The sequence below is a fragment of the Pseudonaja textilis genome, chromosome 2 (genome assembly GCF_049901715.1).
Source record: "Pseudonaja textilis isolate UNSWEBS1 chromosome 2, rPseTex1.2, whole genome shotgun sequence".
In the NCBI taxonomy this organism is placed as follows: domain Eukaryota; kingdom Metazoa; phylum Chordata; class Lepidosauria; order Squamata; family Elapidae; genus Pseudonaja; species Pseudonaja textilis.
In genome coordinates this window covers 228,524,426-228,537,420 of record NC_141991.1, presented here as the reverse complement: position 1 = coordinate 228,537,420, position 12,995 = coordinate 228,524,426, and the positions used below count along the sequence as shown (strand labels likewise).

Sequence of the window (12,995 nt, the reverse complement as noted above, 5' to 3'; positions counted from 1 at the left end):
TAACCCTTACAAAAAAAAAAACCCACCTCTGGTGGAACATAAAGAGATTTCTGGAAGTTCTTGATCATATAGAAAAAAATAGACTTTGGGTAAATGCCAATTCTGCCAGACATCTGAAGTGTGTGTGCGATTACAAATTGCCACTGATCCCCAAGACAGAAGTTTCAACAACAACTTCTTCTCCCATTTTCCCCACAAAAACAACACCGTGAAGTGGCTAAGAGAGTATGAATGGCCCAAAATCACTCAGCCATTTTTTAATGTCTAAACTGGCATTATAATTCACAGCACTTTAATCACTATACCAAATTTTGCCAACTGACTGAATTATACCTGTATTGCTGCCCTAAAAGTATGTCATTTCTTCAGATTATATATACATTTTGCATTGTGGGAGAAATATCCAAAGTATAGCAGACGCTCTAACATAGAAGGATATAGATTTCCTTTTCTCATACAGAATATTTGTCACCCATGTAACATCCCTTAAATTAGATTCCTTTCTTCAACATTTTACCTATGACAGCTCAAACAGTACAATCAGAATTAATAAATTATATAACATTTTATAAATTATCCTACAAATATTAGATTTTGATTTACCATTATACAATCTGTATTCTAGATCTACGACCATGCTTTGTAATAAAATCAGTGTAAATATGCAGCATGGCATCTGATTAAAATGAAAGCACTTGTATTTAACTACATTCAGAAGTAACAAACATCTGTGGTCCATTTAAATTATGCTCTTGAACAAGTTGAAGTTAAAAATGATATTTTTGTCTGAAAACAATACTAAATAGACAAATCTTGTATCAAAAAACTGCAAAGCCATTCAAACTATCTTTGAATCCTTTCTAATGTAGTGTACATTTCATATATTTCTCCCCTAAGTCTACAGATTTACACTGGCAGCACTAATTTTCATTCAACTTGATATGTCTAAATACTTTCCTAAATTAAAATCTGCCACATCAAGTTTACATTAATTTCATAACAGAATGAGAATTGTGACTAACTTTTTCTGGGTTAAAATCATGATAACTTGACTCAAAATATATACCAAATTCATCTCGTGTGTCACTATAACATACAGTACATTCAGAAAGTATTCATTTTGTGAATTTTGTTATACTGCAGCTTGATTCTATAGTCGCTGAAATGTATTTTTTCTCATTAATCCACACTCAATATTATCATAATGACAAAGTGAAAACAGAATTTTGGAAATGTCTGTAAATGAGCCATAGTGGCACAGTGGGTACTTCAGGCTATTTCTGCTGACTGACTGCAATTTGGCAGTTAAAATCTCACCAGGCTGAAGGTTGACTCAACCTTCCATCCTTCCGAGGTGGGTAAAATGAGGACGCAGACTGTTGGGGGCGATATGCTGAGTCTGGAAACCGCTTAGAGAGAGCTGTAAAACACTGTGAAGCGGTATATAAACAGCTACTGTTGCTATTGCTAAATTTATTAAAAAGAAAAAAACTGAAATATCATATTGGCATAAATATTCAAACCGTTTGAAACAGCACTTGAAATGTAGCTCAGGTGCCTTCCATTTTTCTTGATCATTGTTGACAAGTTTCTACACTTTGATTGGAGTCAACCTGTGGTAAATTAAATTGATTGGGCATGATTTGAAAAAGTGCACACACCCCTCTATAGAAGGCCTCACAGCAGACAATGCATACTGTAACAGAGCAAATGCCAAGAGATCAAAGGATCCTCCTGCAGAATTCAGAGACAGGATTATTGCAAGGCCCAGATCTGGGGAAGGCTACAATAAAATTTCTGTTGCACTGGAGGTTCCTTTCTTCAACATTTTACCCATGACAGCTCAAACAGTACAATCAAAATTAATAAATTCCAACAGCTGCAGCATAACAAAATTGACAAAAGGGAAGGGGGTCTGAATACTTTCTGAACGCACTGTTATCTGTATATTGAAAGGTTATTTTGCATACCATAGTTTTGCCCAAATTAAAATTTGCAGGTGTTTGGACTTAGTTGGATTTCTCAGTTTTACTCACACATTTTAATACCACAAGAGACAATTGTATTTCTTTGCAGTCTGGTTCTCTTTAGAAAAGAAGCCAGTCTATAAACACTTCTCTGTCATACTACGTTTCCAAATTATTCATACCCAAGCTTGGGTTGGAGCATCTTAAATAGATTATCAAAGACAATTAAATTCCTGATACATACAAAAATACAGGACAAGGCATGTCCCATTTATCATTCTCTTAAGGTATCTATGAAACTGACTTCTAAAAAGCAAAAAAAAAATATTTTAACGACCATTTCTTCATAGTACCAGCTAAACAACAGAGGGACTGATAAAGGAGGTGTTAGATGAAAGCAAACTCCATCCTCATCTATTTAAGTTCTTTGCACTATCATCATGCAGATCAAAGGACTCTCAAGTGCTGCTTCTACTTCAGATAGCCAACACTTAGTGCTAAGGCAAGAAACATAATCTGAAAACAAATTTTATTCTTTTGAGACTAATGTGGAGCATTCTATGGAATAATGATTTCAGCTGTCTATTATGGTTTTGCTTTAGTTGTTATGCTTAAAAAAAAAAAAAAGAGCTGCGTGCACCTGGATTAATGCAACGCCTAATGGAAAAAGGCCTCTCCTGAATAGGAGAAACTAAGTGAAGAAAAGAGGCAATAAATAATGCACAGGGGAATTCCAGGAAGGTGAAGGTGATTAGCTTAGCAGCCTTTTCCTGACTAGCACAAACCTTCCTTTTTTCTCCTTCAACATGCTACAATTAAAATGCTATAAATATATTAGTGAGGACAGCGTGATACAGTTACATTGACATTTACCTCAGTTTCCTTCTGCAGGGAATAGTTATTTTAGAAAGCTTGCCATAGCAGAGGCTGGGGAAAGGACTGTAGGCCCCTTTGCAGGGAAGCCTTAGCTGGTTGGCTCAGTACTTATTTTTGAAAAGGAGAGGTGCCAGAGCCAAAACAGCCTACCAGCCATGACATCCACTTGGAAATGGCAGGACACTGGAATGAGAAGTATCATATTTTCAGTCACTGGTATACAGTAATCTTTTCTTTTACATCTTGTCCCACAGCCAGTGAGATAAATTCAACCACATATGGGTCCACCCTATATGCCACTGATTAATTGCTAGAGGAATTAGGGTCTTTTCTCATTTTTTCCCCTTTCCCTTTTTCTAAAGGTGTTTCATTCTGATGAATGAAGGTTCAGAAAGCTTACTAAAGGCTTGGGAGGGTGTTTTACTTGTTCCAAAGGTACCCTGATAGTTATTTTAAGTTTCTACCTCTCCATTTCTACCTTCTGTGCAAGTGATCCTTGACTTATGACCACAACTGGACTGAAATCTTGGTTGTTGAGTGAAATGGTTGTTAAGTGAAACATCATTTCTTTCCAAAACACAACCCTGGTTTTCCTTGTGATCGTTAAGCAACTGCATGGGCCATTAAGCAGACAGTACGAAGGAGGCAGGCAACTCCCCTTCATGCATGGAAGGGAACTCTTGCACTAGGCTGGAGAAACAAACAAGGTCTTCAGGATCCAAGCTGTCCTTCTGCAGCCCTTCAGAGGAGTTTTCTCCTTTAAGGGGCTGCAGAAATCTTTCGGATCTGATCTGCATTTCTGCAGCCCTTTGGAAAAGTTCCTCTTCCCTCTGTGTGTTGGGCTGGAGAAACAAAGCATGGATCCAATCCGAAAGATCTCTGTTTTATTTCTCCAGCTCATTGCACAAAGCACCCCTCCCTTCCATGTGCAGGAGGCAACTCCTGCACTGGGCTGGAGAAACTAAGTGGGATCACTAAGATCCCGGCTTCATTTCTGCATCCCAATTTCTGCCCCACCCTCATTGTTTTTGAGGGGAGGGGAAATCCTTCTGCGTGCAGCAGCAGTAGCAGCTTGCAAGCTTCCCTGACAACTTCCCCACTGACTTTCTGGGGAAGCCAACAGAGAAAAGTGCAAATGGCAGTCATATGATGAAAGAGTGCTTGGCAACCAGTTGGCTGAAAGAGTGAACAGGTTGCCAAACACCGAGATCACAATCGTGTGTGTGTGTGTGTGTGTGTGTGTGTGTGTGTGTGTCTGTGTGTCTGTGTGTCTGTGTGTTTGTGTGTGTATCAGAGGTGGTATTCAGCAGGTTCTGACCAGTTCTGGAGAACCAGTAGCGGAAAATTTGAGTAGTCTGGAGAACCAGCAAATACCACCTCTGACTGGAGATTTTACAGTATCCTTCCCCTGCCACACCCACCAAGCTATGCTCACAGAACCGGTAGTAAAAAAAAATTGAATCCCATCACTGGTGTGTAGGTGTGTGTTAAGAGAGAGAGAGTTTATGATGGCTAGAGGTGCTTTACAGATGATAAAGCACCCTTCCCTGGCCATATTTTGAACTTTGGATGGTCATTAAAGGGCAAATCATGTTGAGGTCTACCAGAAGACGACAAATATAGGGTCAACTAGTGGGCAAACAGTACAACATAAAAACAGGGAACTAACCCCACACTTAACTTGCACTGATAAAGTTCCCTAGCTGGGCAATGAAAAGTCTGCAAACAACAAAAGCTCAAAGCCCCAAGGACAACCATGATTAATTTTCAACCAGGCACTGGACAGTGGAAGCCAGAGCAGGAGGGTCCCCCCCCCCCACCCCCCCCCCCTTTAAACTTCAACTCCAAGACCAAGCTCTTTAAAGTTCCTGACTCTGTCTTAGGCTTAGGATATCGTTAGGGGCCAAGCCAGCTTTCCCTCCTCCTTTAGCCAACAGGCAAGCAGCAGCGGCGGCGGCCGGGACGCCGCCCGGGTCCCTCTCCTCCGGTCCGCATCCTTTCTTCGTCCCCGCGGAGCCTTGGCCACCGTTCCGCGCACCCTCAGCTCATCAATGCCTCGCCGCCGGTCCCGGGACCGTCTCCAAAGGCAGCGGCTGGCAGCAGCCGAGCTGAGGCGAGAGAGGCTTTCCGCCGGCTGAGGCAGGCGCCTTTTGTCAATGAGCCTCATTCTCCAGCCTCAGCCTCGTCCTCTTTCTCACCGCGCGACCGCTCGCCTCCCTCCCTCCCTCCTTCCCCCGCCCCGTTACCACCTGCAGCCCGGTTAGTGCGGGGCATTTAGTCGCGCCAAATCTGGTTCCGGGCGGGGTAGGGGAGGAGGAGGAGGAAGAGGAGGGAGAGACTGACCGGATGCGGCTCTGCGCGTAAGACCAGAACGAGAGGGAAGGTCACGGCCTCGCCAGTCAGTTACGCGCTGGACCCCGGGGCCCCTCGCCTCGCCCAGGGCTTCCCTCCAGCTCCGCCGCCGCGCGGCCTTCAGGTTTCGCGCGCCTACCCGAGCTGGTGTGTCTGTCTGGCAGCAACGCCTTTGGCTACAGACGCCTCTAAGTCCTTGGCGGGCGCTCCGGTTCTCTACGGGGTGGATGCGAGAGGCGAAGCCGGCTCATTCCACACCTCCACCCCCACCCCTTTGCTCTGGCCCGCAGGCAGAGGGGGACTCGGGAGGGCTCCCTCTGGACAGGGAGGGCTGCGAGAAGCGGCCAGCCGGGGAGCCTGAGGTTGCTAAGGCGATACCCGGGCTGTGGAAGGAGGGGGCAGGCGGGGACGAGATGGGGTAATCGCTCCCAGGTAACCGCTTGGCCGCAGCCCCAGCCTGTCTGTTTTGGCGTTCCGCGGCCGGGAATTTCTACTTTCAAGAGCAGGACTCTCCAACCTTGGCAACTTGAAGCCAGGCGGACTTCAACTCCCAGAATTCCCCAGCCAGCTTTGCTGGCTGGGGAATTCTGGGAGTTGAAGTCCGCCTGGCTTCAAGTTGCCAAGGTTGGAGAGCCCTGCTCAAGAGGACGGGAGCTAAAAACCGAAAGGCGGACGCGGGAACTTATTCGCTCCGGCTTTCAATCGTCTGTAATTTTGGGAGAGAAAAAGCGAAAGGGGAAAAAAAAAAAAAAGGCTGCCGCCCGCCTACTCCGCTCGGAGGCAACTTTCACGGGATCCGATAGGGTTACTCCCAAGGCGGGCGGCGGGGGCGGGAGGGGGAAGAACCTCAGATCCGAGCAGAAAGGGGTGCCTCCTCTCGCAAGGCAGCTCCGTAGATCAACTGCCACCTGGGTTGGTGGGAGGTGGGGGTGGGGAGAGGGCAAAAAAACTGACCGGATTCGTATAACTTTGAGCCGCCCTCCTTTTCTCCCTCCCACCTACCCCCCTCTTCGCTCTCAAAGGGATCAGCTGTCATTTTTACTGCTAGACAACTCCAGACAAAACTTTTTTTAAAAAAGTCCTTCCCACCCCCCCCCCCCCACGCAGACACATAATCGTACGGCGTACAAAAGAACGTATCTCCCCCTTCAAGAGAACTAGAAAGAACAAAAGCCTGCCTCCCCGTTTCCCTCCCTCCCTCCTCCTCTGCCCCCCCCCCCCGCTTCAATCGGAGGGAAGAGTCTGGAGCTGTTCTAATGGAGCTGATCCTCAAGTTAACATTCAGCAGCCCATTTCCAGACAGCAGCGCTAAATCTATTTGGATAAAACGCGTGTAGCCCAGACACTTGGCACGAGGCCCATAGGAGTTGCAGAAGAAGCCCAGCTGCAAACAAGCAGTCTGGGACTGACTCTCCGTGCTCACAGCAGTGAAAGGAACCAGCCAATACAAGGAGTCTGGACGCAGACATTCGTCCTCCCGCGCCCACCCCCGCCCCACCACCACCTTCGTTCTCCGGTCACACACCTTTGCCGCCACCTTTTCCTCCCCAACCCCTTTGAGTAGCCCCACCGCGATTCCAGAAGCTCCGTCAAAAGGGCTGCCTGTCTTAGCAAAGCCCTCCGGATCGGCGACTTAAATCAAAGCTCCGCGCTTCCACCTCTCCCATGAGCCCCTCAAGAGTTGGAGGTCCCCTCTCCCTTCCAGTGGAGCGAGCCGGCTCGCGCGACCCCACCAACGCCAACCTTGCGCCCGGGCACAAAAACAAGCACTTGTCTTCCCCGTTTGCTATGGACACTGGCGGCCCCCTGCCAAGTAACGGGTTTAGATTAGACGCGAAGTCTCGCAGACGACCCAGTTTCACATCCGTGGCCAGATGTTTTGCTGGGCTCTCAGCGAAGCGTTTCCGCTCCTTAAGGAGCACACTTGTTAAATCCAGCTGCTTTGCCGCAGAAAGTCTTCGCGCCCCTCGTCCCCCACCCCGCCCCCGTTAAATCCTCACCTCTCTCTGAAACCATTGCAAATCCAGATCGCCTAGCCAGTGCATTTACCAACCAACCAACCCCCCCACCCCCGTATCTGTGCGGGAGACAAGAAAATTATAAGGCAAAAAAAAAAGCCCATCAAAGCTTTCCTTACCGTTCTCATCTTCAATTTCTTTGCTACAAAGTGACTTTCAGACAATGGCAATTGGACTGGACGGGTCCCGTATTCCACTCTGATTTCCCCCTCTTGGCAAAAGCCAGCCAGAGGTAAATTCTAGAGCAGAATAAAAGCCTCTAGCTTTTCCTAAACTGAGACAAACCGGACAGACTAAGCAGGAAAGAGGGATGCCATAGGCTTATCCAGCCTGTCTAAGCACCCTGCATATTGGTTTTTGTCTTTTTACAACCAAAAAAGAAAAGAAAAAGAAAAAAGAGTGGGGAGAGAAAGGAATAGGGGAAAGAGGAAACGGGGAGAGGGGTGGGAGGGGGAGACTTAACCGGGAGTTAAGGTTTGCTTCTTGGCCACCCTTTTCCAGGCAGAAATATGATGTGAATACCATTCAAAAGAAGGAGAGAGGGAAGGAAGGAGGGGAAGAGGGAGCAGGAAAGGCTGGAGAGAAAGTTTTTGTTGAAGTAGCTCGAGATCTCTGCTCACTACCGGCCTTCAGCCAAGTTTAGAGCTGCAGCAGAAGCGGACTATTTTGGCCTGGGAGGGCACGCTGACGTCAGTTTGCAAATGTGCCGCTGGCACAGCTGCGCATGTCGGGCCATTACGTGGAGGAGGAGGGGAAGGCAGAGGTACAATTAAGGGGTAATGGAGTGGGCTAGGACAATGTAAACTTAACCCCCCCCGACTGTCTGTTTCTTTTTTGAGCGCGCCGTCGCGCTCTTCCCTCTCGCCTTCTCTTCTGACCGTCCCCTCAGGCCGCGCACCTCGGCTGGTTCTTTCGGTCAGAGTCGGGCAGTTTCAAAAGTGCTCTGCAGAAATGGAGGGGGTGGGGGGGAGGCGACTTGACTCGGGATGAGCTGGTGTATCTGGAAAAATCTTCCGCTCTCGGGGAACTTAAATGACCGCTGAAACCAGGCGGCTTCCGCGCACTGCCCTGCACGGGAGTACTCAAAATTTGAGGGAGGAGGAGGAGGAACAAACGGACGGCCTCGGCGTGAGGTTTATCGGCTCCGGTTCCCTTCGGACGGCAATAAACATGCCGCGGTGTTATCCGTGCGACACAAAAGATTTAGCCGCTCGCCCCTTCAGGGGAAAAAAACAACCCCCACAAAGCATTCGATTCCTTTCCTTTGTACTAATCGTAGCCTCCTATGCAACCGAGGGTGTGAATTCATCAAGTGGTTACAAGTTGTATGGTTACATACTCCCTCCATCCAGGTTCGGTAAACCCACATAAGCGTTGCTGAAGAATAATAGATTTGATCTCCGTGGGCCGAGGTTGAGCCCATCTGGACATTTGGTTGTAGGCTAGAAAGAAAGCAGGATAGAGAAGCACCTACCTCTTATCCATAGAGCAAGTCTATTCGCTTCCAAACATGAAGAATATGAATCTTTGGAGGTAATGCCTTTGTGGCAAGCTAAGGCACAGGGGACTTTAATTGCCCAATTTAATCTGTTACGGCCACCCATTCTGTTTAAAGGCCAGGTGTGATAGCATATTCACCTTATAAAGTCTCCACCTCATTACACACGAGGTGCAAATTAAAGTCAATTTGAGCAAGCATCCACAAGGCAACACGAACAGGAGGAGGATCCACCACCAAAGAGCAAGTTTCCCTAGCCTCCAGGAAGAAGATGTAGGCAGCTGATGGTTCTTGCATGTTATATCACACCTGTAATATAGTAGTTTTTACAGTTTCTATACACTACAGTTTATTGTAGTGGTTTCCAGACATGCATTGGCCTCATTCACATCTTTGATTTTAGGTGTATGTAAACTTGTGCACGAAGCAAATCTTGGTGGTACTTAATGTCTGTACTATGCTAACAATCCCACCTTGTCTCCTAGGATGATGGGGTCACATAGTAAGATATGAGAAGAACTGACAAAGGCAACAACAAATACTCCTCCATTCTTATCCCATTTCTGTTCACTGAACTAACCCGGACTTGTGAAAGAGATTGATTTTCCTTTCTCCTTCTCACATTATTTCCAGATGGGAACCAGAAACTAGCTGACTTTGGAACTGGCAGTTGATACGGTTCTCGGGTTTGGTTTTCTCCCTCCCACCCTTTCCTCAAAACTTTCCTGCGCGGAGGATATTCATGGCCACGCTGCACCGGCCGCAGCCGGGAGGGAAAAGTTCTCCTTGCAGATGTTTAGCACAAACCGAGTTGAAATAAAAGCTACGCGTTCCGACTAAAAGTGCCAAGGCACTTTCGCTTTCATTTAAACTGCTCTTCACACCTAGGGACAGACAGACGAAAGGTTGCTTGGAGAGGATCCGAGTGGGGGGTGGGGGGCAGAAAGAGACAGTAAACTCAGGCTTCTCCCCAAAAAAGAAGAAAGCAGCAGCAAAGCTAGGCACGGTAGAAAAATGGGTGAATGGGTGAGTGAGTTGAGTCGCACAAACCACAAACCATCAGTCTTCCTCTAATGATTAGAGTCGAATCTGAAAGTGTACGAGGCTCCAGGAGGAAGCATAAGTAGCGCTTTAAGATTTCACCCAGCACGAGAGAACTCAGCTGGGCATGAGTGGGACAAGCGATCCCCTCTCCCCAAAGTACCCAGGGGTTTGTCTCGCTGGGCCCATTAATGATTCTGCGCCCGTGGAGGCGTGATCTCCTCGCGGAACCCACCAGCGCTCCTGGGTGCAAGCAGGCTGAGTTGGGGAGAAAAGCTTTCCCGACATTTAAAAGTGGAGTCTTTAAAAGCGTTTCCGAGACAATGGGCGCGGGGTGTGTGCGCGCGCGCGTGTGTGTGTGTTGGCGGGAAGGGGGGTAGTAGCAAAGCCTCTCCGTCTGCTCTTGGGTTCGTACGGGATCAGAAACTCGAGTTGTTGGGTCGGTTGCTAAATATGCCGCGCCACACAACTTACTCCGCGGCTTCCAAACCCCCAGTAAGCGTTAACAACAAAAGGGAGAGAGACTGGATGCCTCCTTTAAAAAGAAAAAAAGGAAAAAAGAAAGACACGAGCGAAGCGGAGAAATAGTTATTGCCTATTCAAGGAGCTCCATCTTGCGGCCAGCGGCGTTAAAGAGCAGCTGGATAACGATTTGAATTCGATAGTTGCTGGAACTGAGCTCAGCTACTTGTTTTAAATCTGTATATATGCCCTTGTGCCTGCTTTGCACCAGTCTTCATGTTCTAGTTTTCTCCTACTCTCCTTGGGGATCCCTGTCTGGTAATGTTTAAATAATGTCTGTCCAGCTCTGAGATTATAAAAATATATGGAAATAGTGGTACTCGGAACGATGAGCTCTTCTCCCAAGAAGCAAAATATCTGAGCCAGCATTGGATCTTGAAAAAGGGAACGATTTGGATAAAAAACCAGGGCTTAGGCCATACTATTATTTTCAATTAACCAGCAACAACCCCCTTTTCTTAGTAGGGCTAAGATCAAAAGATCAAAGACAAACACTTAGTGTTTACTTTGTTCAGCTGATGGGTATGTATCAATCGATTATATATCAAGTCAAGGTTGACTCTTAGCAATCACATCAATAAACTTTCTCCATGGCAATTGTTGCCACCATGGTATTCAGGTCTTCCAATGGTGCATCCATTGATACTCTTAATCCATCACCCTCCTGTTGGTCAGCCTCTTCCCTTCTGCATTTCCCAGCATTAGAGGCTTCTCATAACTTGCCTGAAATATGGTATAATCTGAGACTGACTGTGCTCTGAGTGAGAATTCTGGCCTCATTTGTTCAATGATCAATTTGTTGAATTTATTGGCTCTCCATGGTATTTATCTGAGGCTTTCTCCAAACTAAAATTTAAAAGCATCAGTACCTGTTTCTTCAACACCCAACTTTCACTTCCATTAAGTATCACAGATATCCTTTGATATCTTCATTGTCAATTCTAAGCCTGATTATTGTAGTTATCATTAGTTTGGTCTTTATATTTAATTGCCAGCATGATTCTGATTTTTGCAAATATAGACACATCATGGCAAGACCTCCCTGGCTACTCTACCAAGTGTTACCCTGCGTCATTTTTTCTTGGCTGTTGCCTCCTTTTGCTGTTGATGGTTAATCCTAATTAGGATGGGATATCCTTTGATATCTTCATTGTCAATTCTAAGCCTAATTATTGTAGTTATCATTAGTTTGGTCTTTATATTTAATTTTAGTCCCAGGGTTGTTTGTTTTTCATTGTGCTCCTTGACTTTTATTACTTGCTTTCTTTGCATTTTGGGCTATCAGAATTGTGCCATCTGTATAGCACAGATTATTGATGGTTTTTATTTCTCATTTTAGAACCTTACGCATCTTCTTCCAACTTTATCAAACTACCAGTAGAAAATTTCCCTCTGGAATTCTAGCCTGTAGGACTGTCTGGGGTAGGATAAGAGTAGCAGGCAAGGGTGTCCATCTCAACAAATAAATGCTCTGTCTTACATATTGGCAAAAAAAAAAAATCAGAAAATAAAATACAAGCTGAATAGTCAAGATCTTGTTGATGATCCAAGCTCTGTAAAGGACCTTGGAATACTCATCTCTAATGATCTAAGTGCTAGAGCCCACTGTAACTACATAGCCAAAAAGGCATTAAGAGTTGTTAACCTAATCCTATGTAGTTTTTTCTCTGGTAATATCACACTACTAACTAGAGCACACAAAACATTTGCTAGACCAATGCTCGAATACAGCTCATCAGTCTGAAACCCACATTACGTATCTGATATTAACACAGTTGAGAAAGTCCAGAAATATTTCACAAGAAGGGTTCTCCACTCCTCTACTCGTTGTAGAATACCTTATGCCACCAGACTTAAAATTCTAGACCTAGAAAACCTTGACTTATGCCACCTTCGATCTGATCTAAGTATGGTATATAAAATCAAACATTGCAATGTCCTACCTGTCAATAAATACTTCAGCTTCAATCATAACAACACAAGAGCACACAATAGATACAAACTCAAGGTTAACTGCACCAAACTTGATTGCAGGAAATACAACTTCAGCAACAGAGTGGCCAATGTCTGGAATACTCTACCTGACTCTGTGGTTTCTTCCCCAAACCCCCAAAACTTTAACCTTAGACTGTCTACTATTGACCTCACCCCTTTCCTAAGAGGTCTGTTGTAAGGGGTGTGCATAAGTGTGCCTACCGTCCCTGTCCTAGTGTTTTTTTTATTTTTCTTATACGTACCCATTGCATGTATTCATAACTATGTATATACTATTATCTAATATACCTATTATCTTGTAAGCGATTGACAAATCAAAGAAAGAAAGAAAGAAAGAAAAAGAAAGAAAGAAAGAAAGAAAGATTTTAAAAAACGTCCAGATGGCAGCCATGATGGTATGGCTGAAACGCTGCCTGATTTTTTTTTTTTACTTTGTAATGCATGTAAAAAGGACAGAGTTCCAATCGCACTTTTACAGCTGTCATCTGGACTTTTCTGACTACTCTGTAGACACCTCAGTAGTAGGGACAACCTTAGCTGGAAACAGGAGATTTCCTTCCTTTCCTACTGACCTCCCTTAAGTAGACACAAGATCCTATATTTAAAAAGTTAAATGAATCACGTTTTCAACATTCTGGGCACTGTGCACCTGGATTCAGCTGTTTCTGTTTCTGTTATAGCCATTAAATGATTTAAATGTGTCAATAGACAAATGATAGAAGCAGG

General features: G+C 45.4%; 1 protein-coding gene across 4 annotated transcripts in view; it reads right to left on the bottom strand.

Moving 5' to 3' along the window:
• ADAMTS6 (ADAM metallopeptidase with thrombospondin type 1 motif 6) overlaps positions 1-8,729 on the bottom strand; it is a 144,811-nt gene extending 136,082 nt beyond the window's left edge. For 2 of the 4 annotated variants that reach the window (XM_087927233.1, XM_087927234.1), the window contains exon 1: positions 7,333-7,889. The gene's annotated coding sequence lies outside the window, so the exon portion shown is untranslated. Of the gene's footprint in view, positions 1-2,840; positions 4,072-7,332; positions 7,890-8,687 lie in introns of those variants that run through there. The other 2 variants (XM_026717231.2, XM_087927232.1) reach the window with 2 other exon arrangements.
• Positions 8,730-12,995: the final 4,266 nt, after the last annotated feature.